The sequence below is a fragment of the Carcharhinus amblyrhynchos genome, chromosome 2 (assembly GCF_965287045.1).
Source record: "Carcharhinus amblyrhynchos chromosome 2, sCarAmb.v2.hapA, whole genome shotgun sequence".
NCBI classification, from domain to species: domain Eukaryota; kingdom Metazoa; phylum Chordata; class Chondrichthyes; order Carcharhiniformes; family Carcharhinidae; genus Carcharhinus; species Carcharhinus amblyrhynchos.
Genome location: NC_137325.1, coordinates 118,444,529 through 118,472,320, shown reverse-complemented (window position 1 = coordinate 118,472,320; position 27,792 = coordinate 118,444,529). Strand labels below are relative to the sequence as shown.

At 43.9% G+C, this 27,792-nt stretch overlaps 1 protein-coding gene across 2 annotated transcripts in view; it reads right to left on the bottom strand.

Moving 5' to 3' along the window:
- Positions 1 to 27,792, bottom strand: part of jcada (junctional cadherin 5 associated a) — a 213,971-nt gene that overhangs the window by 166,325 nt on the left and 19,854 nt on the right. The window contains exon 1 of one of the 2 annotated variants that reach the window (XM_080211785.1): positions 24,631 to 24,772. The exons of the other annotated variant lie outside the window; for it this stretch is intronic. The gene's annotated coding sequence lies outside the window, so the exon portion shown is untranslated. Of the gene's footprint in view, positions 1 to 24,630; positions 24,773 to 27,792 lie in introns of those variants that run through there. 2 annotated transcript variants of the gene reach the window in all.

The window sequence follows — 27,792 nt, the reverse complement described above, 5'->3', positions numbered from 1 at the left end:
CCTGTGCAGAGCCTGCACGTTCTCTCCGTATCCGCATGGTGTCCCTCCGGGCGCTCCAGTTCCCTCCCACAATCCGAAAGGCATGTTGGTTAGGTGCATTGGCCCTACTAAATTCTCCCTTCCTGTACCCAAACAGGGTCCGGAGTGTGGTGACTAGGGAATTTTCACAGTAACTTCATTGCAGTGTTAATGTAAGCTTACTTGTGACACTAAAGAATAAACTTTAAACTTAAATTTAATTCTAATTCTGATATTCCTATTTGTGACACGAATAAATAAACTTAAATATTACAAAAATTTAATTTAATCTCCACTGTTATCCAGCTGGTTGGGATTTCATTTCCTCATTCTATTATCTATCTCATTGTGTTTAAAGTATCAACGGAAAATGTTTCTCCTTCTGCTCCTGCATCATTAGGGCCAAGGAGCCACCTTCCTATATCATCCCCTCCCCCACTCCCACTACATGCTGCCCCCCTCAACTACCTCAGCTGATAGCATGGCTTCATATGTACTTAGCTGCACCTCACCACAACCTCTCTCAACTCCTCTACTGTCTCTGTGTCGGAGGAGCAGAAATTTCCAAGAATTAACTATTGGGAAGAGTGAACAATAGTTTTTGGCCCAAGTTCCAAACTCGTACAAACATGCATACCAACATCCTCCTGTTACCCATAGACTCAGCTATTCCTCAGCATTCCTGGCTGACCTTTCCCATTCTATACCCCATGAACTCGAGATCACCCAAAACTCTGCTGCCTTTACTTGCACCAAGTCCCTTTCACTTTTCTCCACTATGCTTACTGATCTGCACTGGCTCTGAGTTAGTCAGAAGCCAGAATTCTCCGGCCTTTCCCGCTTCGCCACCGGTGCCCGTGAGAATGGAGAATTTGGCGCTCAGCCAAACCTCCGTTCACAGCAGCGGGCCTGGAGAATCCCAGCTGCAGGCGAGGTCGGAGAATCAGGCCCAATGCCTTGATTTTAATATTCACAAGCTTGTTTTCAGATCTTTTCGTGGCCTTGCCCCCTTCCTAGCTCTTTAATCTTTTCAATAACTCTTGAAATATCAGCGTTCAGCTAATTCTGGTCCATTGAGCTCCATTATTGACTGCCTTGCCTCCAGCTGCCTCGGCCCCAAGCTCTGGAATTCCTTCCCTAAACTTCTATCTTGGATCTGGTGCTATGTAATGAGGCGGGTAGAATTAGGGACCTTGTGGTGAAGGATCCTCTTGGGGAGAGTGATCATTGTATGGTGGAGTTTCTGGTGCAGATGGAGGAGGAGAAAGTGGGTTCCCGGACACGCGTCCTTTGTTTGAATAGAGGGGAGTACGGTAGGATGAGAGAAGAATTGGCGAATGTGGGCTGGGGGAGCGTGTTGGAGGGAGGGTCTGTTGAGGAGCAGTGGAGGATCTTTAAGGAGATCTTTCTTGGTGCTCAGCGGAAATTTATTCCGATGGTCAAAAAGGATAGTAGGAGGAGAGGTAATAAGCCGTGGATAACGAAGGAGGTGAAGGAAAGTGTTAAACTAAAAGCGGAGGAATTTAGAGTAGCTAAGAGTAGTGGGCGAGAAGAGGATTGGGAGAGGTTTAAATGTCAACAAAGATTGACAAAGAAGTTGATAAAGAAGGGTAGGAGAAACTATGAAGCTGGGCTAGCGCTTAATACAAAAAAGGATAACAAGAGTTTTTATAAATATATAAAAAGGAAGAGGCTGGCTAGGGTGAATGTTGGTCCTTTAGAGGATGAGAAAGGAGACCTAGTGGTAGGGGATGGGGATATGGCTAAGGTATTGAATAACTTTTTTGTTTCTGTCTTCACGGAGGAGGATGTGAATAATTTGCCGGATGTTAGCGATGGAAAGGTGGTAGGACTGGAGGGTCTTAATGACATTACTGTTACTAGAGAGGCGGTGCTCGACAGACTGGAGGGGCTGATTGTGGACAAGTCCCCAGGACCGGATGGAATGCATCCGAGGGTTCTGAAAGAAATGGCGGAGGTGATAGTGGATGCCTTGGTGGTTATTTTCCAGACGTCGCTAGATTCCGGGGAAGTGCCGGATGATTGGAAAACGGCTAATGTTACGCCGTTGTTTAAGAAGGGTGCCAGGCAAAAGGCGGGGAATTATAGGCCGGTTAGTTTAACGTCTGTGGTAGGTAAAATGTTAGAATCTGTCATTAAGGAGGAAATTGCGAGGCATCTTGAAGGGAATTGCTTGATAGAGCAGACGCAGCACGGTTTCATTAAAGGGAAGTCGTGTCTGACAAATTTACTGGAGTTCTATGAGGATGTGTCTAGGGCGGTGGATAGAGGAGAGCCGGTGGATGTGGTCTTTCTGGATTTTCAGAAGGCGTTTGACAAGGTACCTCACAAGAGGTTATTGCAGAAGGTCGAGGGACATGGAGTTGGGGGTAGGGTGTTAGCGTGGATAGAGGATTGGTTGTCAAATAGGAGGCAGAGAGTGGGGGTCAACGGGTGCTATTCGGATTGGCGGATGGTGACTAGTGGAGTGCCCCAGGGGTCGGTGCTGGGGCCTCAACTTTTTACCATTTATGTAGATGATCTGGAGGAAGGAACCGAGTGTAGAGTGTCGAAATTTGCTGATGACACCAAGATTGGGGGAACGGCAAATTATGCGGAGGGTGTGGAGAGTCTACAGAAGGATCTAGATAGGCTGGGCGAATGGGCCAGGAAATGGCAAATGGAATTTAATGTTGGCAAGTGTGAGGTGGTCCACTTTGGTAGGAAGAATGGTAGGAAGGACTATTACTTACGGGGCGAAAAACTGCAGCAGGCGACGGTGCAGAGGGACCTCGGGGTCCTTGTGCATGAGTCGCAAAAACCCAGCTTGCAGGTGCAGCAGGTGGTCAGGAAGGCGAATGGGATGCTGGCCTTCATAGCGAGGGGAATTGAATATAAAAGTAGGGAGGTCTTGCTGCAGCTGTATAGGGCATAGGTGAGGCCGCAGCTGGAGTACTGTGTGCAGTTTTGGGCGCCGCACCTGCGCAAAGATATTTTGGCCTTGGAGGGAGTGCAGAGGAGGTTTACTAGGCTGATACCGGAGTTGAGGGGGTTGAGCTATGAGGACAGGCTGAATAAACTGGGCTTGTACTCGTTAGAGTTTAGAAGAATGAAGGGAGATCTCATTGAGACGTATAAGATGATGAGTGGGATGGATAGGATAGAGGTGGAAAGACTCTTCCTGCTCAAAAAAGACAGTAGGACTAGGGGGCACAGCCTCAAGATAAAAGGGGGGCGGTTTAGAACGGAGTTGAGGAGGAACTTCTTCACTCAAAGGGTGGTGAATCTCTGGAATTCTCTGCACGTTGAAGTGGTGGAGGGTGCCTTGCTAAATATTTTTAAGACGCGGGTTGATGGGTTTTTGATAGGAGAGGGGATTAAGGGTTATGGGGAGAGGGCGGGAAAGTGGAACTGAGCAGCGACAGATCAGCCATGATCTTATTGAATGGTGGGGCAGGCTCGAAGGGCTGGATGGCCTACTCCTGCTCCTATTTCTTATGTTCTTATGTTCTCCGACTCTGGAACTCTCTTTCTTCTTTTCATACACTCCTTAAAATATTTGATCCTCTGCTGTAATATTGCCGCATGTGGCTCAGTGTCTAATATTACTTTGCAATGGTCCTCGGAAGCTTGGGGCATTTTCTTCCTTTAGAGCTATAAATATAATTTGTCGAGGATTGTTGTTAAGCAAATCTTATTAATATTTATTGTGGTGTGCAGTTAAATATTAATGTCGTTCTCATCCTTAGCCAATCCAATGGAACTTAACATATTGCCTCAGCTTTTTCCCTTTAAACTTGCTTTCGCATAACCTTGGAAAATATGTTTTTGACAAATGTGATTAAATTATCAAATCCTTGTTTTATTTATAGAGACAGGCAATCACAATGATTCCTGTCGATTCTTTAGAAGATGCTGTTAAGCTTAGTTGTTTCATTACATTATAACCTCAACATTTATCAATTGTAAAGTAGGTCATCAAGTGAAAGCGTACATATAAACTGTGAAGAACAAGTGAATCAGCAAATGGTCTAGCTAGTCCAATGGATTTGGGCTGTTTGAAATGCCTATAATCAGTACTGGCAAAAGCTGCTGCAGAATCTGAGTAGAGAACTCCGTCCTCTTCCTTTGCAAGATAGTTTTGCATGGTGGCACAGTGGTTGGCACTGCTGCTTCACAGCGCCACGGACTCAGGCTCAATTCCAACCTCAAGTCACTGTCTGTGTGGAGTTTGCACATTCTCCTTATGTCTGCATAGGTTTCTTCCCACAGTCCAAAGATGTGCTGGTTAGGTTGATTGGCCATGCTAAATTAACCCCAGTGTCAGGGGGATTAGTAGGGTAAATATGAGGGATTACAGGAATAGGGCCTGGGTGGGATTGTGGTAGATGCAAATTTGATGGGCTGAATGGCCTCCTTCTGCACTGTAGAGATTCTATTCTATGAATCTGACCCTATTATAGACCTAAATGGTGGACTTTTCCATTCTGGAGACAAAGGTGAAGGGCATGATCTTACCTGTTGTTCACACCATGCTCCCACTACAGTGGTGTCAGCGAATTTGGCACCCAGCCAAATCTTTGTTCACTGCAGCAGGATGGGTAAATCACACCAGCGTGAACAACCGTAACATTCTGGCTGGAATAATTTTCAATGGACAGCAGGATGGCTGAACATGTGAGATCTTCCATGTTCAGCTCATTAGTCAAGCGGTTATGAAGAAAATGCCAACTCCCATGGCAGGGTGGGCAGGAGGGAACGCATCCCATCATCACCTCATAAGCTCCCAGACAGTATATTTGAATGGCACCCAGGCAGCCTTTCACTATTCCACCCTATTCCTGCCCACCCCAAATCCTGCAGTATCACCCCTCCCCTCTACCAGCATGGGTTGTGTGACAGGCAGCTGATATCTGTTATTGATGGTGTGAAAGGAAGGTGAAAGCAGAGTCCACTGACTTGAACATCCAGGAAGAAGTCTCCCTCACCAGGTGCACACTGTGAACCAGTTGTGATCCGGAATCTTTTAGGCTCCTGTTGGCAGGGTGCTGTATTTGGAAGGGGGAACAGGATTCTGCTGTATTAGCCTTTTAATGAGATAGAAATAGGCTTCCTGACATAATCCAGCAGGACCTTTGACCTGCCTTTAAGCTGCAATGAACATCAACAGAACAAGACTGCCAACTAAATATCTGACGTTGGGGAACTGATTTTTGGCCTCCTGTTAAGTCTTGCTCCCCCAGTATCCCTGCTGTTTGCAAGACTGGAACATTCCACCACTGATTTCAGTTTCCATGCAATACTCTTTTAACATGTACTTGTAATTTTTGCAATCAGAAGTTGTCTCTATTCTTACAGATTATAGAATCCCTACAAGACAGAAGAAGGCCTTTCGGCCCATGAGTCCCACTGACTCTCTGACAGAACATCTTACCCAACCTCATTCCCTGCCCTACTCCTGTAACCCCACATATTTAACTTGCTAATCTCCCTAATCTACAGATCTTGGGACACTAAGAGGCAATTTAGCATGGCCAATCCATCTAACCTGCACATCTTTGGAGTGTGGGAGGAAACCGGAGCACCAGGAGGAAACCCACGCAGACTCGGGGAGAATGTGTAAACTCCGCACCATGTCCCAAGCCAGGAATTGAATCTGGGTCCCTGGCTCTGTAAGACAGCACTGTGCCACCCTGCTGCCTTATGTGTGCTATGTTTTGTTTGAAAAACTAATTAATAATTGTCACTTCAGCATTTTCAGAATTGGAATCTTTGTGCATCTTATTCATTCTACACACAACTCTTCTCCACCTTCCCGTTGTATTGAAATCAAACTCACAAAGTCTTCTATCTTAATTCATTCCTTACTCACAACTTTGAAAATTGCCTATCTCTCTGTTCTTCATTCCTCCTACAATCTTCAGCCAGAATTACCCGAGGCTGTTCTCTGCAAACAGCATGTAATTTGGAATGTAACAAAAATTCCACAATATGTATTAGAATCTGTTAAAGCGTTTTATTTTCTTTCATGTCCCTTTCTCAACAGAGATATATTCCATTGAGGAAGACAAACATTCTGAGGAGGGTACATCATCCATGGCTAACTCAGGGAGTTAGGAGGGCATGCTGTTCCTGCACAGTTGAATAGGCCGTCAACCACCTCTATTGCTGGAAATCATGAAGCTGCTGAGTTCCCCAGTTCTGGAGTGGCACAGTGGTTAGCACTGCTGCCTCACAGCACCAGGGACCCTGGTTCGATTCCCAGCTTGGGTCATTGTCAGTGCAGTTTCCCAGTGTCTGTGTGGGTTTCCTCTGGGTGCTCCAGTTTCCTCCCACAGTCTGAAAGATGTGCTGGTTAGATGCATTGGCCATGCTAAATTCTCCCTCAGTGTACCCGAACAGGTGCTGGAGAGTGGCAACGAGGGGATTTTCACAGTAACTTCATTGCAGTGTTAATGTAAGCCTACTTGTGACACCAATAAAAAAATGTTTTAAACTCATTGGACAACCTTCTTATCCCAGATATCGATCTAGTGAACCTCCACTGTACAGTTCTAATACAGGAATATCCTTCCTTAAATTCAGAGGCTAAAACTGCACATTCCGGGTGTGGTCCCATTGAAGCTCTTGTACCTGAAATGGGAAACATTCCAATCCCAAGAACAGAAGCCCCTTATCCACCTTGATTAAATATGTGGCTTTGTAATATTAAAACATAAACCACATCACATGCTGCTTCTTATAGAATCTCTAATGCTGGGGTCCACCACTTTCATTCCACCTGGGGAGGCATGGGAAGGAGATTGCCCAGGCTGTGCTTCAGAGGAAAGTGTCCCAAGTGCAAATCAGAAGTATGTTTTTCTCTCTTTGTGGCAACATAAATTAAAAATGCCCTGAAATAAGTTACTGGGAAATGGGACTTCAGGACATTGTCAACAAAAGCAGGATGTCCTGTCAGTTTATTATTACGACAGCCATGCTGAAGCCACAGCTAAACAAATTCCTAACTGTAAAAGTAAGTGCGTTAGCAAGTCTGGCAAAGCCTGGGTGACTGCTGTAGTGCCTCAGGGTGGGAAGGGATCTGCATAGAGGTATTGGGGGATAAATATGCCTTGGGGGAATCGTGGGAAACAGGTGATGTTCCTTCAATCACTTGTGATATGCCCAACTCAATCTTCAATCCATTCACTTCAATGGAACCCAATATCTGACAGTTAACAGGCAGCTGATGCAATATTGTTTGTTGCCCAGATAAATTTCTACCTGACTCACACACTCCGCAAGAAAGATATCTTCATTATCAACTGATTACAAACTGGCACAACATCCAAAGCTCATTCACCAACCCTGAGCCTGATGTCACCAGTACTACAGCGTGCACCGGACAACTGAAGTTTGAAGTTTATTTATTAGTCACAAATAGGCTTACATTAATATTGCAATGAAGTTACTGTGAAAATCCCCTAGTCGCCACTCTCCAGTGCCTGTTCGGGTACACTGAGGGAAAATTCAGCATGGCCAATGCACCTAACCTGCACGTCTTTCAAACTGTGGGAAAAAACCGGAGCACCCAGAGGAAAACCATGCAGACACAGGGAGAATGTGCAAACTTCAAAAAGACAGTGATCCAGACTGGGAATTGAATCTGGGTCCCTGGTGCCGTGAGGCAGCAGTGCTAACCATCGTAACGTACCTCAGTTGTGCAAAATGAGGGGTGACCTGCCAATGAAATGAAGAATAACTGGATCGAGCTGTTAGTTTAATGTTAAGGTGCCTGGGTCTTGTGTTCAGAAAGTATCAGGGTCAATGTACGGTTGGCCAGCAGTAGCTGGTTTGAAAGTTCCTGTTGACTAGAAGGTTGCTGTCAGTAGGAAATGAACTCAGCAGCTGCTGCATAGCCTAGGCATAGAACCATACTGTGATGTGAACAACTGCTGTTCATTGTGTCCATCCAGGTTCAACATCCATTAAATATAAATACATCAGGCTGGAATCCCACACAAGGTAAATAAGACAGGTAGTGTGTATATGACCTGTATTTCATCAAGGCACAAATGTACCATGAACGTATTTTAAATGTCGATACTTTTATAGCTGATTGTAATTTACCTCTTGGAACAGCATAAAAAAGAACAATTAACTTTTCACTCCCAGATATTGTTCTCTTCTGAACGAACCTCAATGGTGATGATCAATGATTTTTAAAGGGAGCTGGACAGCTACTTGAGCAGGAGGCATTTCCAGGTTACAGAAATGTCCATGTGGAACTAATCTGAGAGCCTGCACAGACACGATTGTCTCCTTCAGAGTGTTCAGTGGAGTTCAGTCTTCCACACATGTTAACAGTGCTCCAGCACCATGTGTCAGCGGCCACTTCTTGTTTGTGACCCTGGTGAGTGAGGGTAGCCCCTGCCACCCCGAATCACCCACCCCAATTACATTGGTAGGGCGTTGCACATTGCCAACTCATCTGAACGGAATGAAGCTCAGCTCATTACTGTAGCCCTTAGGAAAAATACTGCAGCTGAACACCTCTGATTGGAGGAGGGAACCTGTGTCCTGGTGGTGGTCTGAAAGACCAGCGGCAGAGATAAATCACAGCAGTTTCTGGCCCATCCGGCTTCTGCCAAAAAACAGGCAGGATGTCCTAATGGCAGCCAGTACAACATTGTCCATTTGATATTTATGGGCGACATGGTGGCACAGTGGTTAACACTGGTGCCTCACAACTCCAGCAACCTGGGTTTGATTCCCGGCTTGGGTCAGGTCATTGTCTGTGTGGAGTTTGCATGTTCCCCTCCCCCCGCTCCCCCTGTCTGCGTGGGCTTTCTACATGTTCACTGGTTTCCTCTCACAGTCCAAAGATGTGCAGGTTAGGTGCATTGGCAATGCTAAATAGCTCCTTAGTGTCCCTGGATGTGGAGGTTAGCGGGATTAGTGGGGTAATTATGTGGGGTTACAGAGATAGGTTGGGTGGGATTGTTGTCGATGCAAACTTGATGAGCCAAATGGCCTCCTTCTGCACTGTTGGGATTCTGTGATTCCATGGAATATCATCCACCAAGGTTAACGCAAGGCATTAGTGTAGCAAAGAACAAAATAGATACACAATAGGAACTAACAGCAAAAGCATGTTCCATTGACAAAATACTTGAATAAGGCACTCACTGAGTGTTAAAATGGGCAGTGCCGGCTTGTAGGGCCGAAGGGCCTGTTTCCTGTGCTGTTCTTTGTTCTAATTCACACTCCATTTTAAATTAGACAGGGAGAAGGAAAGTTAGTATAGGAAATAAAGCTCAGTGGGGGTATATGCACTCCTTTGAAACCTGGAGCGAAGATAATTTATTGGCCTGAGTGCTGTGAGTTTTACTCCACGTCCAACTGCCGTACAGCTCACCAGCGCTGAGCAGTGAGAAACCTCCAGTTGACTGTCCAACTTACACCCCCAGCCTTTATCGGATTGGAGGCTTATCTGGAACTAAGGCAGGATCTCAGACTGTGGGATGCACGCAGAGGATCAGTCTGTTAGGACCCAGCAGTGAATTGTGTGGGCTGCTGTCTCATTGCCTGCCAGACAATACTGCAGACCTCGCCTTACTGACTCTATCACACTAAACCTGATTTGAGTCTACCCGAAGCTGACACTGGCACTCAGTGTATTTCCTGTGGCTTAACAATAACAATTCTCACCTGAGGAACACAAAAAAGTAGCAACAATGGCAAACAGCTCGGTTTAATGAAGCTGACTGCAGGTCAGCATAACAGAATGCTGTCTCTTCATTAAAACACTTGTGTGTGTGCATATGTGTTTGTGCGCACGTATCTTTGTGTGTCTAGTGTCTGTGTGTGAGCATCCATCTGTGTGTGTGTTTCCATCTGTGTGTGTGCACGTCTGTGTTTGTGTGTGGATGTGTTTGTATGTGCATGTGTGTGCATGTTTGCGTGAGTGTGCATGTCTGTGTTTGCATATGCCTGTGTGTGTGTGCATGCTTGTATGTGTGTGTGCGTGTGTGTGTGAGAGAGAGAGAGACAGATGGAAAAAGTGAACGCATGCTAATCAATGCAGACAGAAACAGATGTACGAGCTAGCCTCCACCTCACAGCTGTTGTCCATGTTTGCAATGATCATTCTCCCAGATGTTTTCCTGAGTGTAGGTGTGAAGCTCAGCTCCATTCCAGTTCCCCCCGGCCAGCCGCCTTCAGCCAAACACACACCATGCCTGTTCCAACTTTCCGTCTCACTTCCGGAAATGAAAAGCAGACCCTATCACTGTTTCAAGCTCTTCAACGTATGAGTCCAGTTTGCAAAATTCATTTTCCTTTATCTGATTTAGGAGAATTTTTAAAACCCATACTCCAATTATAATGTGTCATGGCGTCAGCATTTTGCAGTCATATGGGTGTGTAGAACAAAATAGAAAAGGAACCTGCTTCATGGCACTAACCTCCCTCACTCAATGAACACAAAGAAGTGACCAAATCTCCCGATTTCCTGGAATCGACTGGAGATTAAGACAGCATTTAGTCAGTAGGTTCTGCCTTTATTCTGAGAATTTCTCCTTCGCTAAAATATGTAAAGATGAATGTCAATCTCACTTCTGAGATCTTGGCGCAGATCACTGCCATTGTGAAAGCGTCTGTTGTTTGGACAACATTGTTACTGCAGTTCTGGTCATCCTATTATAGAAAGGACCTGACCTTTGTAGAGGCAGTCATTGTTGAAAGCTTGCCTGCTGTGAAACCTGCCGAATTTCCTCTCGTGATTTCAATCACGGACCTTAATTTGTCTTCACCGGGGAAGAGAATGAATGAGGAAATGGACAAAGCTTCTTTGCTTTGAGGGATGGGTTGTAAGCAAAAAAAAAGTTTATTTATTTGTCACAAATAAGACTTACATTAACATTGCAATGAAGTTACTGTGAAAATCCCCCAGTCGCCACAGTCTGGTGCCTGTTCGGGTCAATGCACCTAACCAGCACATCTTTCAGACTGTGGGATGAAACCGGAGCAGCCAGAGGAAACCCACGTAGACACGGGGAGAATGTGCAAACTCCACACAGACAGTGACCCAAACCAGAAATCAAACCCAGATCGCTGGCACTGTGAAGCAGCAGTGCTAACCACTGTGCTATTGTGTCATCCCACAAGTTATTTAACTTGGACAAATATAGTTATTAATAGAGCCATAGAGGTTTACAGCATGGAAACAGACCCTTCAGCCCGACTTGTCCATGCCGCTCTTTTTTTATGCCCCTAAACTAATCCCAATTGCCCGCATTTGGCCCATATTCCTCTATACCCATCTTATCCATGTAACTAACTAAATGCTTTTTAAAAGACAAAATTGTACCCGTCTCTACTACTACCTCTGGCAGCTTGTTCCAGACACTCAACACCCTCTTTGTGAAAAAATTGCCCCTCTGGACACTTTTGTATTTCTCCCCTCTCACCCAAACCTATGTCCTCCAGTTTTAGATTCCCCTGCCTTTGGGAAAAATATTGACTATCTAGCTGCTTAATTCCCCTCATTATTTTATAGACCTCTATAAGGTCACCCCTCAGCCTCCTACACTCCAGAGAAAAAAGTCCCCAGTCTATCCAGCTTCTTATAACTCAAACCATCAAGTCCCTGTAGCATCCTAGTAAATTTTTCTAGTTTAAAAATATCCTTTCTATAATAGGGTGACCAGAACTGCACACAGTATTCCAAGTGTGGCCTTACCAATGGCTTATACAACTTCAACAAGACGCCCCAACTCCTGTATTCAATGTTCTGACCGATGAAACCAAGCATGCCGAATGCCTTCTTCACGACTCTGTCCACTTTCAAGGAGCTATGAACGTGTATCCTTAGATCTCTTTGTCCTGTAACTCTCCCCAATGCCCTACCATTAACTGAGTAAGTCCTGCCGTAGTCCAGTCTACCAAAATGCATCACCTCACATTTGTCTAAATTAAACTCCATCTGGCATTTGTTAGCCCACTGGCCCAATTGATCAAGATCCCGTTGCAATCAGAGATAACTTTCTTCACTGTCCACTATGCCACCAATCTTAGCGTCATCTGCAAACTTACTAGCCATGCCTCCTATATTCTCATCCAAATCATTAATATAAATGACAAATAACAGTGGACCCAGTACTAATCCCTGAGGCACACCGCTGTTCACAGGCTTCCAGTTTGAAAAACAGCCCTCAAAAACCATCCTCTGGCTTCTGTCAAGAAGCCAATTTTGTATCCATTTAGATACCTCATCCTGGATCCTGTGAGATTTAACCTTATGCAACAACCTACCATGGTTATTTTTAATGGTTAATTTTACACAAGATTTGATGTAAGAAGGATTTATTTTTCCCATAGGATATGTGGAAGAGACTCCAAGATAGAACAATTAATGCTTGGCTGGTTAACACCTTCACTAAAAGGATTTGAATAATTATCTCTGGGGAATGAAGTTGAGTATTAAGGCTAAGAGAATGTAAAAATTAACTGCGATAACTGCTGGACTGTTCTCTCCTGCAAGATTAAACTAAGATCAAGGCTGGAATGGTGGCATTTTCCTTGATTTCTCTTTGGAGGTTAATGAAATAGAGGCAGGATTTTCTGCACAGCCTGCCACATGTTTCACTATGGTGGAGGTAACCTGCCATTGGCTGACAACAGGATCTTCTGGTCCCCCCATTGTCAGTGTGTTTCCAACTGAATGCATCCCTTGCTGCTAAGCAACCCCGAATAGGGGTGTGCTGTCAGCGGGACTGGAAGATCCTGTCGGTGTGAACAGTCAGAAAATTCCAGCCATTGTCTTTCCTCAGAGATTAAATACATCAGAAATTGGGTTGGATTTTTGTGGAATCAAGAAAACTCTGGGGACCTTTAAAATGGTGGGCCGGACTCAGATGCAGAAGCCCTGTTCTCATTTCTGACAATTTTTACAGCTGAGGTAAGGGGGCTGGGAGTGACTAATACAGGTGGGAAAACTGACCTCAACAGGGCCATTTGAATTTTAGTACTGAGTTGAAATAGACCAGTTCAAATGCATTCAAAGGACCTTAACCTCCAGCGTGGGAGTCACAAATCGATGGAGTAGATATAAACATTCTTGAAGGATGGATAGAGTGTAGTTTGAGTATCATGATTTCTAAATCCACTGCTCTTTAAACATGAGCACACAGAGCTTCAGTGACTGCAGTACAGTTAATTGACAGACCATCTGGTGTAGGTTGGGAAAAAATAGCATCTGTTCACATAGTTTCAGAAGAGTTCTTTGTGAACATTTCCTTAAGGGCTATTTTGATTTAATTATGAATGTTTGTCTGAGTTTCAAAAGCTAAAATTATCTCAGTGAGTGCTTTGAGTTCACATTTTGATTAATAGAGCAAAGAAGCTATTAAAGGATGTGGATTAAAGGATATATTTGGTGTGGAGTCTGCATAGAAGATTGTTTGCTTTTATAAGAAATTAACCATTTGAAGAAATTTTAAAACTTTGAATTGGTTTCATGAATTGGAATTGTTTTCACTGTCAAATGCGTCTGAGTGAGAGGCATATTAAATAGTTAGAAATTTGTTTCTTTTCATTTTCATATTGCTTCTGAGGTTTTCCCATAGTAAATACCAGATGTGTCTTATTTACACTACACATAAGATAGATTACATTATAGCTATGTCTCTCATGAATACAGAGTGGTGCATCCTTTCTCTTAAGTGTCTAGCATATGAGTGCTGCTGTCACTGAAATTTCACTGTCTATATCACTTATTAACTTAACTATTATATTAACCCATCATATTCTCGTAATCCATTGTGAAAGAAGCCTGGTCCATCACTCAAACCAGCCTCCCATCCATTGACTCTGTCTACACTTCCCACTAACTCAGAAAAGCGGCCAGCATAATCAAGGATCCCACACACCCCGGACATTCTCTCTTCCACCTTCTTCCGTCAGGAAAAAGATACAAAAGTCTGAGGTCACGTACCAACCGATTCAAGCACAGCTTCTGCTCTGCTAACAACAGACTTTTGAATGGACCTACCATATACTAAGTTGATCTTTCACTACACCCGAGCTACAACTGTAATAGGACATTCTGCACCCTCTCCTTTCCTTCTGCCCTATGTACTCTATGAACAGTATGCTTTGTCTGTATAACGCGCAAGAAACAATACTTTTCACTGTATCCCAATACACGTGTCAATATTAAATCAAATTTAACACTATGACTCGGAGCTGTGAAATCGGGGATCATTTGCCTGATCCAGGAATGACAAAGCTGAGGTGGAGGTAAGTGGATGGAAACCAGGTTTCACAGGTGGACAGTGAGGGCAGAAGATGAGGGCCAAGAATATACAGCAAGGTCAGTGATATCGCATTTCATTGCCAATCTGATGACTCGACATGCTTACTCAGGCTTGTCACCTTTCCCACAGCTAACAGCACAGCTATTATATGATATAAAGGAATGGAGTGTGGGCAGTCTCCTCAGAAATAACACAGTATGTCAGACGAAAAGGATATAATTATCCATGCTGGTACATCAGTATAATACAACACTTCCCCACCTTTATAAAAAGTCAAAACACTCTCATCACATCTGAGTGCAATCCTTTTTATATAAGATCAACCTATGCAGTAGCCATGTTTATGTGTGTGAAGCTATAGAACAGACTTGTTTTAGTTATTACCATGGCTTAAATCCAATGCTTCATGGACATTTTTCATTTCTAGCTGACATGAACAAGCAAACAATTGTAAAGATACAGCAAGTCATTCATCTGCTTTCATACCATTATAATGTTTGTTGACATATTTCACCACTCTCGAATATTCAACTCAGGCAGGGACAATGAAATATTAAACTCACCATAATGTAGATTGTATAATTGTGAGCATTATTATACCCAGTACTGGATTGAGCTGGTACATGTTTAAAATAACATAAAACAAATAGATTTTAGTTGTATGTCACCAGCTCCTACTTTCCTTCCAATCTGGGAAACCAAGCTCTACGCACACAAACAATTATCATCAGAGCATGACACAAATGCTGGTTAAATATTAAAGAAAGACAAATTACTCTGTTTGTGAATATCTTAAATACATTCGCAGTCATATTTCTAGCAAAACTTTGAACAGGTTGAGTCAATGGTAAGCTGAACTGATTTAGCAAAGGGGGCAGTGTGACTGTCAGGCTTCTGTCTGACTGGATGTTACCATTTGAACATAAATCCTGTTTGGTTTTTCTGTTGAGAATTGGAAAAGCTGGAATTTTCTGAGGCTCCATGTCACAGGCAGAGACATGCACTAAGTGGATAACTCATTGGAAAAACATATCAATGGATGGAAAACCAAGTTTAAGTTTTAAGTTTATTTATTAGTGTCACAAGTAGGCTTACATTAACACTGCAATGAAGTTACTGTGAGAATCCCCTAGTTGCCCCTAGGCGTCTGCTCAGGTACATTGAGGGAGAATTTAGCATGGCCGATGCAGCTAACCAGCACGTTTTCAGACTGTGAGAGGAAACCGGAGCACTCGGAGGAAGCAGACATGGGGAGGACGTGAAGACTCCACACAGACAGTGACTCAAGGTGGGAATCTAACCCAGGTCCCTGGCGCTGTGAGGCAGCTGTGCTAACCTCTGCACCACCAAGTATGTAGAAACCATGATTTCTGGATAATTCATCCACTGTGTTAAAGATTGTCAGGATTCAGAGAGTTCTGTCCATTGGGGAAGAAAGTTATGATGGGCCGTACCACAAAGTGGGCCATCCATTATATGTCCTGCCCATCATTCTATTTAACCCAAAGAGAGAAAACGCTGGAAAATTGCATCATGTCTGGCAGCATTTGTAAGGAGAGAAAAGGGCTGATGAAAAAAGTTCTCTCCTTACAGATGCAACCAGACCTGCTGAGATTTTCTATGTTTTCTCTTTTGGTTTCAGATTCCAGCATCCGCAATAATTTGCTTTTATCCATCATTCCATTTCATTGACTTGAATAGCAGGTAACCACTGTGGCACCACCCATGGCATTCAAGACAAATTTCAATCATGTCATACCTAAGTTGGTCTTTAACCTTTTGAACTGAGTTGTCAAGAAGTATGGGGATCATTTATGCCTTGAACAGTATCAATTTCATCAGGTGTGGTGGTTAACACGGCTGTCTCACAGCACCAGGAAGCCGGGTTTGATTCCCGGATTGGGTCACTGTCTATGCGGAGTCTCCCCATGTCTGTGTGGGTTTCCTCCGGACGCTCCAATTTTCTCCCACAGTCTGAAAGATGTGTTAGTTAGGTGCATTGGCCATGCTAAACTCTCCCTCAGTGTACCCGAACAGACGCCAGAGTGTGGTCAGTCGGGGATTTTCATAGTAACCTCATTGCAGTGTTAATGTAAACCTACTTATGACACTAATAAATAATCTTAAAATACTTCAGTTTTAGTTAAAAGAAATTACACAAGAAAATATAATTTGAGGTGACTCCTTAGTTGATGGGCATGACTTTAGTGCTGCAGCAAAGCGAGTTTCATTTCAAAGAAAGCTGGTATAAATCTGGAGTCAGTGCCTGAGTCCAGAGTAAAGTAACGTGAGATTCCCTGTATGGGATAGTCTCACATTCAGTGTAACTCCAGAGCTCTGACAATTTGGCTCTAAATAATTCTCAGTGGCTCCTTGGACCGCCTGTAACTTTTTAAATCTACTGGAAATCAATTTTGCAGTCTGCACATTCTGTATCCTCGAGGCTAGATGAAGGGGAGATCTGCACTCAGAGTCTGAGCAGCCAGGATTGAGGCAGTGTAAGTGCCATATTGTCTGGCTGGGCCACAGGTTGCAGTGAATGATCTCAGAATTGGAGCTTGCTGTCTAGATGTAGAATAATAGTCTGAAGTTTCCTGAATTCATGCTGAAGGAATTCTCTTCCCCAGATAGCGGTAGTGGTCGGGTAATTGAATATATTCAGAGCTGAGTTCAGTAGAAATACAAAAGAACCAAGGATTATTGGTAGGCAGGCAGGAAAGTAGCGTCGAGGCGAAAATCGGATCAGCCACGCTCTTAATGAATAGCAGAGGAAGCTCAAGGGGCTGAATGGCCTACCCAAATCCTAATTCTGGTATTCTTCTGTTCACGTATAATCCGCAAAGCCTCTTGAAGAAATAATCTTCTTCTTTACTAGGTCTATGATAGGGGCAACTATAAATCAAAGACTTATCAGTAATTCACAATCATAAAAGGAAAGGCACAATTAAAAATGTGCTTTGCAACATTCACCCAGTGTAAGACAAATGTGCTGATTATGCTAATTAGTCTTGTAAACGGAAGCTACTGAGGTCAGAGCATACTGGCATGAGTTATACTGAGGTTGGAGAATGGGTATCAGTACAGCCCCTTAGCCTTTCCCCCAGCCTTAGCCAAAGCTGCACAGTTCTTTTCTCAAAGCAGCCACTATTTGTACTTGCTCTATATTCACACTAATGGCCCATGTTACCCACTGGAATTTGGACCAGTGCTGCTTGCCATTCAGGACTGATCAAATCTGACCTCTCTCTGCTCAGGTGGGTGCTGTGATTCCTGCCTATTTATTGGCTTATGATAGCTTACTATTCATGGTATGGCATTGAACCAGATCATAGAATTGACACACAAGAAGGTGGTTCCGCTCATTACATCAGCGCTGAAGTATGTCTCCAGCCAGTGCTACCAGGCTAGACCTTCTGGTCAATGTCATTTTAGCTTTTTTGATCTATGTTACTTTAAATTGGTTTATAGGTTGGCAATAAATAGGATGTTGACATTGGGCAGAGTGTTTCAATGAGATGAGACCACTTCTCTGTGGCTGTGGAACAACAGTTTCACTTAGTTGCTCTTGAATTCTAGGCTGCGCACTTTGATTGCATTATCGAGCTAATTTTAAGGATATTGGTTCTTGGGTGTTAAATTCTTCTGTTTGCCATGCCCTGCAGCACCTCCATATTAATATTCCCACCTGCCAATCATATATCCATGGCCCACCACCTCACACCCGAGTTAAACTGTGTCTGCTTTTATTCTGCTTATTGACGTTTTTATATCATCTTCTTCACAATTCTTCTTCTTCAAAATTTGATCTTCCTACTTATCGATTTCCTTTCAGCTCCTTCACTATTCACTACACCTTATCCCCACTTCATTAATTCTGCTATGGGATTCTAGCTATTTTTTTGAAAAAACACTTAGCAGACCACCAGTCCCTGTTTTGCTGTCCCCTTTTTCAGTAAACGTCATTGGTTTTGCTGATTGCTCAGTGAAACACAAAAGTAGAATGCAAAGTTCAAAATGTTAAAGCTGTGACACATTAATATTTGAATGTGATATTAATAAACTGCGATAGGTACACGTTTACCCGTTATTCACATCCTTTCAGTGAGGCAGCTAAGTCACTTCTGGACAGCATAGGTGTCCCAGTTACTCTGGAGCTTAAAGTTTAATGTTTATTTATTAGTGTCACATTTACACTGCAATGAAGTTACTGTGAAAATCCCCTTGTTGCCACACTCTGGCGTCTGTTCGGGTACACTGAGGAAGAATTTAGCACCTAACCAGCACATCTTTGGAAAGAAACTGGAGCACCTGGAGGAAACCCACGCAGACACAGGGTGAACGTGTAAACTCCACACCGAGAGTGACCCAAGCCGGGAATCGAACACAGTCCCAGGCTCTGTGAGGCAGCAGTGCCACCCAATTTAGGAACATAAGATGGAAGAGACCATCACATGGTTCAAGTGTCAAAATATACTATATTCACTAAACTCTTCAATTACTTTCTCTATTGTGTGACTTTTCTCTTAACAATAAAAAGAGCACAATGAAGAATAATCATGAGAATTTTGCAGTTGACTTTTAAAGATACTTGTGTTATCTTCTCAGTTGCTGGGTCTAAAGAGCTGGATTTGGTTGAGATGGTCAAGACTCCAACATTGGTCTCAATTCCAGGTCAGGGAATGGCCTTGGTGACACATGGCGCTGACTGTCATCCTGGAACTGGCCAATTAAGGGTGGTAGGCAGAGCAGGGCATTGTGAGGCCCAATCAGAGGGCTCACCATGATGCCCGGCTGGCAGTCCCACTGGAAGTGGAAGGCGCTGTTGAGGCGGGCAGGAGGCTGCAAGGCCCTGGCAGAGTGGAAGATAATAAAAAATGAAAACTCCCTCATGGTCACAGCTGTCACCAGCATTAATGACCGGTAGCGGTGGCTGTGGCTAGCATGCCTAGCTAGTCTGTGCTGGAGTGATAGCAAGGTGGCATCAAAGACTGGTTATCACTGGGGAGCCAGTTCTGGCTCACTTCTGGGCTCTGGCCTCAGCAGAGGGTGGAGTGGGGAAGGGGCAGCCCCCGGTGGGAAGATCCCTGTGAAAGCTGCATCTCTTTCCCAGTTAGCTAGATAGTGGTTCTAATAATCACCTGATGCTGCTGGGTGGATCTCTGAGTTAAGAGGCATTGGCTGGAATTCTCCAGTAGTTCACACCCTGCTGCTGCTGCCAGCGATGATGGAGATTTTGGCACTCAACCAAACCTCTGTTCACTGCAGTGGGATGGGAGAATCCTGGCTGCAAGCGAGGTGCTAAAATCTGGCCCAATATCTATTAAGACTCAAATTAACCTGAGACTGTTCAAGATATATACCTATTGAACACATTCAGATGCCCAAGTGTTGGGATTAGATAGAGTGTCTCCATGTAAATCCAGAATATGGAACTTTAGAGCAGCGAACATTCAGGGATAGATCTGGGAGAAGGGGCATTGCACTGTATTAGGGAAGCGGGGGAAACTGGCCCTTATTGGCATGCACAGTGGCACAGTGGTTAGCACTGCTGCCTCACAGCGCCAGGGACCTGGGTTCAATTCCAGTCTCGGGTGACTATCAGTGTGGAGTTTGCACTTTCTCTTCGTGTCTGTATGGGTTTCCTTCGGGTGCTCTGGTTTCCTCCCACAGTCCAAAAATGTGCAGGTTAGGTTGATTGGCCATGCTAAATTGTCCCTTAGTGTCTGGAGTATTAGCATGGTAAATAGTGGAGTTAAGGGGATAGGGCCAGGGTGGGATTGTGGTCGATGCAGCATCGATGGACTGAATGGCCTCCTTCTGCACTGTAGGGATTATATGATTTTCGTATCATTATCCAATAGCAAGAAACATGTTATTAATCTAAAGTGGACAGATTTAAACCAAGGAAATATAACCCTGTGAAATGTTTTCTGAAATTAACAGCATTTGTGTGAATGATCTGACATCACAACAGTACATTTTAAAATTCTTCATCAGTTTTAAAACACTTTGGGACATGCTGAGGTCACGAGAGGTGATAGATCAATGCAGGTCCCTTCTTTTATCCTTTTAACACGTCCCCCCAAGAAAGGCATGTTTTCCTTTGCTGTGTGGTTTCGGGTGTCACTTTGCCACTGATGGTGATCGGCCTGTGTCAGGGCAGGATTACACATTCCTCACTCTCTTTCACCCCCTTGAATAAACTTGATACCTTGAACGGCAGAAGTTGGAAGATTTGTCCGCGATTAAGTGACATTTTACAATGCCGTTCACACACAAAAAAAACAACAGCTGCCACCTGCTGGATTTCAACCATTGAAAACATGTAGTAATGAGACACAATTAGACATTATTTCATTTGTCAGCCAGGCTTCTGGATTGCAGTCAAACATGTCTAACCCTTCCGCCTTGAAAGATTCCAGTCCTCCTCCCTTTCTCTTTAACTTTCGATCTCTGACTCATTTAAAATTCATTTCCAACATTCCAAGATATTTTACACAAGTGCGCAAGTTAAAAAATGATGGCATCATTCTGCGTTCTTTTTGAAGTAGGTTAGATTTTGTTTACATTTGCGATATTAGATAAGATCTATTAAAGAGCTGCCAGTGGCTGGATTTGGGATGTTACACAGAGAATGTTGGACACTGGAATTACAAACACTAAGCTCAGGAAAATCCAAAGGAAGAGAAATTTTTCCAGCCTACTCCGATCAATTTCACAAGTATCAGGTGTCACCAGAACCTTCTCCAAGAATATAAGAATGTAAGAAGGGGAGGCGATGGCCTGATGGTATTATCGCTGAGAATACTAATCCAGAAATTCAGTTAATGTTCTGGGGGACCGCGGTTCGAATCCCGCCACGGCAGATGGTGGAATTTAAATTCAATAAAAAAAATCTGGAAATAAAAATCTACTGATGAAACCATTGTCAATTGTTGGAAAAACCCATCTGGTTCACTAATGTACTTTAGGAAAGGAAATCTGCTGTCTTTACTCGGCCTGGCCTACACGTGACTCTAGACCCACAGCAATGTGGTTGACTCTCAACTGCCCTTGGGCAGCTAGGGATGGGAAATAAATGCTGGCCAGCCAGTGACACCCATGTCTCACAAATGAATAAAAGAAAAGAACCGGGAGCAGGAGTGGAACCGTTTGCCAGCTCGAAATTACTCTGCCATTCAATATGAACATGGCTGTTCTGATTGTCGCAGACCCACTTCCCATGAAGAGATCGTCCTTCATATGTAAACTAGAGGATTAGCAAGTTTGCTTTTTAATTGAATCTTGGGTGGTGACACTGGCAATCCTGATAAAATGATGCAGGACCTTCCTGTTGAACTGTTTGCAGTTCTTGTGATATTGGTCCGGCCACATCTCCAGAATTCTGACAACAAAACCAAGCAAATTCCTGTCTGCGCCTGACGTTCTCTGACCCTTCTCAGCCAGATCACTGGGCAGCGACCTGGGGTGAGATTTTCCCTGGGGTGGAATCTTCCAGTGCGGCCAAAGGTGGCCCTGCGGTGGGTTCCACAAATGTTCACCAGAGAAGAGAGAGGTAGAATGTGTCTTACTGACACAGCTATTGGCTGACGTCCAGGGACAGGACGTCTTCCTGTTCTTTGACTTGCAATCGGTGTATAAGTCAAGGGTACCTTGCCAGCACTTTAATCCAGACTTTGAGCGGAACAATGCGCTCACTGATTGCAAGGCCAGCTGATAAGTGAAGTAACTAATACATTTCTCACGGTAAAACAAACAGGCAAAACTAGAGGAGCCCCCAGACCTTCCTGATTAAAATGGAAATATCGGTGAGCACAGAAATAATATAGTGCAAGGTCTTCCCTCTCGAGAGCTGCTCACTACCGGTTGGTCAGTGCTCCCTCCAGAAATAGGCCAAGGTTTTACCTACGAAATATCCTGCTTGCTGCTGACACAGAGAAAGTAGACAAAGCAACAACCCTTAAAGGAATAGCTGGGATCCATGAGAAACAAGTTGAAGTCATGTTTTGTGGAAGTTTTTTTGCCTCTGTAAAAAAGCTCTCAAATGTTGACATACTAGCAGACCCGCCTTCTATGCCATCCCAGTCAGCCAGCTCAGATTCTCCAAACCCTGCTCACTTCCTCCATAAGGACAAGCTGCTCTCAACACTTGGAACATTCTGTCAGCTCACAGTTTCCAATTGGTATGGAAATGATTCAAGCCATCCACCAACTACATTCAGCTCCCACCCACTGTCCATCATAGACTCACCATCCCTTTTGATTGCTCAATTTGTATCAGCCTTTTGAATCATAAATATAAAAATAGTATGAAGAACTATATTATGACAAATTGGAGAGCGTAAATGCTGGACTTTTCAGACCTTGGTCAGGTCTTGGTTAGAATACTCACTGGGCCCAGTTTTGATCTCCTCCCATTGACATTAGGGATAGGGTGCAGAGAAAAGCCACAAGACTAACTTCTAGTTTGAAGCATCTCAGCTGTCACTATGGGATAAAAGAATTGGTACTATATACTTTAAGGAGGCCTATAGGGGTGATCTGATTGAGGTCCATTGGATGATGAAGGAACTGGATCCCAGTTGATAGTTTATATTCAATAAATAGGTTTGGAAGGGCCAATTTTAAATTGATCAAGGCCAGACCTCAGACAAATGTCAGCAGATGGTCCTTTGCTAGGATTATCAAGGTCAGAGCAATCTCCTGGACTGCCTTTGATCACCCGAGGTGGGGGTACTGGTCAGAGAGAAACTTCCCAGATTTTTTTCCAGAATTTGACTGGGTTTTTAATCTGTTTTTTCACCTTTGCTGTAAAGGTCTGAGTGGATTGCAATGTGAATATATTATGATACACAAAGTGTGGGGGCCAGGGCTGGAAGGATGAAAGGGCCTTTTCCTGTTCGCCAATATGTGTATGTTCACGTAAACCTCAGGTTTAGAATTCCATTTTCATAGAAGTTAAATTTGTCACAACCAATTGAACAGGCAATGCACATATCTGATTCCCTGGCTGCTTACACAGGATGAATTTCAATCATCCCACTGCACTGAAGGTACAAATCTCATCTTGCATGCACCGGGGGCAGACTTAACTTCACATACGAGGCCAGATCATCTCAAGTGCTAAATGTAATTTCAAAAAAACATAGCCAGTGACCTTACCAGGTATACTATAGAGCAGGAGGAGGTTCAATCCTTGCTTGATGCTGCACTGATTATAATTCTAATGGCTGCCAAGAAACTATATTCGGGACTGCTGCTGGTAAGAGTTGTGGAATGGGGAAATCAGTCAAATCTTTTTATTTCCAGGTTTTAGTGACCTTTGCTAGAAAAGAGCATGGGTATGTTGGTTCACTTCAGATACTTTCAGGGTTAAATACACTGTCCAGGCTATGGTATGGTCCTTTGGGTAAGATATCGCAAGGTTTATCTCTAAACCGGAGCTATGACTGTAACACTACATTCTGCGCCCTCTCCTTTCCTTCTCCCCTATGTACTCAATAAACGGTATGCTCTGTCTGTATCACATGCAAGAAGCAGTACTCTTCATTGCAACCCAATATGTATGACAATAATAAATCAAATCAAATCACATTTTGATCGGTATGTTGTAATATTTGCCCACAAGTGCAATGCAGTTGAAAAGAACAGTTCAGGTGTGAAAACATTTATAAAAGTAAATGGCATTAGCCAGCTAAATTGTATTTCTGAGATGAAATTATGGTTGACTATTCATGCTATTAGATGGTTAATCATTTTGTTATGCATTTTAAATGTTAAATATATTTACAGCAACTGCATTAAACAAAGACATCAGCACTTTTCCCAACTAATAAATGAATAAATGAATCAATACTATAAAGCTATCATCCCAATTAGTTTAGCTAAGACATTTGCTTTATGTATTCAGCAAAAAAAATGAGATGATACTTTGCCTCCAATTCTGTCTCTAGAGATTGCAACTTTAGCCCTTGTCAACAGCTATTCCCAAATTGGAGTCAGAATCAGAGAAAATACATGAATTACAGGGTAAGATTTCAAATCATTAAAACACTGCAAAAGATACAATGCGGACTATTAATGGGATTATTTAAGGGATTCTGATTAATGAGTTTCCAGCGCCTTCATAACACAATATAATGTACAATAAATCCTGGATGATGCAAGTCATGTTGCCGTGTCTCAGTGTTCTCAGCTGTGAGGCAGTGAGGAAACAGCAATCTCTCTTAAAAGTTATGAAGTCACTTTCTAAACAACAGACCATGTTTGGATACGATGCCTAATTTAGGAAACACCACACAAAAGATAAACCTACCTGAGGTACAAGAGCTGCTCTTTACTCTGCCATCGCGACTGCTGTTACTCATTGAAGTGCCCCAACTGAATAAAAACACAAGTCTGGAAAATACACTGCTACTCTCTTCTCCAAAGTGTACTCCCCTTCTTCCTGCAGCTGCTTCCTAAACAAAACTCTGCTATTGTTCTGCTATCTGCTCCACAAATATGCCCTTCTCTAAAGATCCCTGTGTGCAAATGTCTGTATCAGCCTTACAGTAACACACTACTGCAATAGTTGTCACATGCTGAGTGCAATCTTACTTGTCAATCTCCACATTGGCAAAAACAAAAACAAATTGTTCAAATCGGTGTGTGATAGAGGTCAGTTTAGGAATAGCATCGATTTCATACACTACTCATGTTGATCAATGTGTTTTAAAGGCTATTGAATCATAATTGTTGCCTGAAGCAATTACACGACAGATACAATGGATGATTGTTGAACAGAATTTGTAAGTCAAATGAATAAAATTAATTGGGCCTTGTTAAATTCATTGATAACTATTTCCATTCTTCAATCCTGCCAAGTATACTATAGATTTCGGACTAACTTGAGGAGGAACTACAGCGACTGCCCTCCTCAGCTACTTCAAGTCACGCCTGATTTGCTTCTCTGTTGGGCCACACGGCCGTAACATGACCTCTAGGGTTCCCATGGAGAACGCAGTATGAGAGGAGCAGTGTGAGAGAAGCTGCCAGTGCGTTCTGGGAAGGAACTCTGGAGGTTGTGCTACAGCCGTGTGGCTCATCAGAGAAGCAAATCAGGCGTGAGCTGAAGTAGCTGAGGGGGTCAGTCACTGTAGTGTGGTCTCATGTACATGGATAGAGCATCAGTGGAGCTTCCATTACCTCATCAGGGCAGGAAAGGTAACTCCCCGCCTTCAGATGTTATTTGTAACACACTGACTTACCCAGCATTCTCCAAACCTGCGTTTCCAGAACGTTACCCTAGTCTCTGGATTTCTGGTCCAGTGACAATACCACTGCGCCACTGCCTTCCACTGGCCTTGCTCCTAAACCTCCTCGGAGGCCAGATTCCCTTTATCAATAATCTCTATTCCCACTCCTAGAGTGTTTCAGGATCCAGAATGCCAGTGAACTTGACATTCCCATGCTTATATACCCAGTTGAGACTGCCTGATTAGGCAGGCAATTATGACTTCAATCAGGGAGCTCATACTCCAAAACCCAACTACTTAGGCTTGGTTGAAGTCATCACACTTGCTGTTGGTGGGTTGCTTCTCTTGTTCCTCATCAGATGTCCAAGATCGAGGTGTTCCCAAACTACAGGGAAGTGCAGATCAAAATGAGAATATACGAACACAGGAACAAGCAGCAAGAGTAGGCCATTCAGCCCCTTGAGCTTGCTCTGCCATTTAATAAGATCATGGCTGACTTTCTTATGAAGAAACTATCCACCTCTGCCTTAAAAGGTCAAAGACTCTGCACCCAGAACCTTTTAAGGAAAATTCCAAAGACTCACAACCTTCTGTAAGAATAAAATTCACCTCATCTCCGTTTTAAATGAGTGGCCCTTTATTTTAAAACACTGACCCCTAATTCTAAATTCTCCCACAAGAGGGAACATCCTCTCCAACTTCCATATGTCAAGACCCCTCAGGATCTTCTCTATTTCATATATTAAATTCAATAAGAGTCCAACTTGCAGATATAACTTGCAAATTTTCAGAAATCACTTGTCAGGCAGTGAGAGCACGCCTTCAGAACATAAGAACTAGGAGCAGGAGTAGGCCATCTGGCCCCTCGAGCCTGCTCTGCCATTCAATAAGATCATGGCTGATCTTTTCATGGACTCAGCTCCACCCACCTGCCCACTCACCATAACCCTTAATTCTTTTACTGTTCAAAAATGTATCTATCTTAAAAACATTCAACTGCTTCACTGGGCAAGGATTTGCACAGATTCACAACTCTTTGGGTGAAGAAGTTCCTCCTCAACTAAGTCCTAAATCTGCTCACCTTATTTTGAGGCCATGACCCCTAGTTCTAGAACAAATCCTGGAAGAAAGAGGTTCTTTCAGCTGTGCGAGGAAGCAGCTGTCCTGTTTCAAGATTTCAAGGTTGCCCAGCCTGTTTATTGCACAGTCCAGTTGAATCCTGCCCAGCTCTTGCCTTGTGGTCACTGACACATTTCAGAAAGATTGGGAAAACTGTGTATTGTCTGTTAAAGCCAGAGCTAAGTGTTCATTCAATTGCCTTCTGGCACCTTGAATTCACAGAGCTACCATCCTCAGGAGAAGCTCCCTGCATGTGTTCAAATGCATGGCAACTAAGTGGAGGAAGTGAGTGGAATCGTGTTGGGTTTCTGAAGCATGGGATGGGATTTTATCACTGCGCCGAGAAAATGCCATACAATCAGGCGTAAAGCGGCTAGTGCGAATGTGCCGTTTTTTGCGACCCGGCGAGACTTCACAGCAGCCGGATTTCCCACATGGTCAGCCTCTCACTGGAAAGGGGTGAGACGCTGGGTAATTTATTTAAATGTATTTAAATGTTGATTTCAATGTGTTTAGCAAGCTGGGCACTCATTTGTCTGGGTTTGCTTGCCTTTATGGCCTCGCCAGGAGAGGTTCTCTGCGGTGTGGAAAACACCTCTCCCCATGAACGGGAAATAGTTGAGTTAGCCTCAGCAATAGAACTGAAGGCCAGTGAGGCCCTGCAGAGAGGCCGACGGCAAGGCGGGGTGCCCCTTTCACAGTGCCAGACTGGCAGTGCCACCCTGCCACATTGACAGTGCCACCCTGGCACACTGACAGTGCCCACTGTGCAGCGTCAGGGGTGGGGCCTATGGGGCAGAGCTGGATGGTGGGAGTGGGCGGTGGGTGTTGCACCTCAGGCCTCAGGCCCCAGCAACTGGGGGCGGTGCTACTTAGGTTCTCTCTTTGTCTGTCAGACACCTGCTACTGCTAATGCGCATGTGTAGAATCAGAGATCTGCACGTGCGCAATACCTCCCTCTATAGGCTGTCAAGCGAATTAAGCCCCACCCACAGCCTCTCTGGCCAGAAACAGACTAGCCCAAAAATTTAAAGACAGAGTGTGAATGATTAGGCCTGACAATGTGCCCAAAAAACAGATCTGGAACTCTCCCAGTTTCACGCCCGTCCGACACTTAGAAG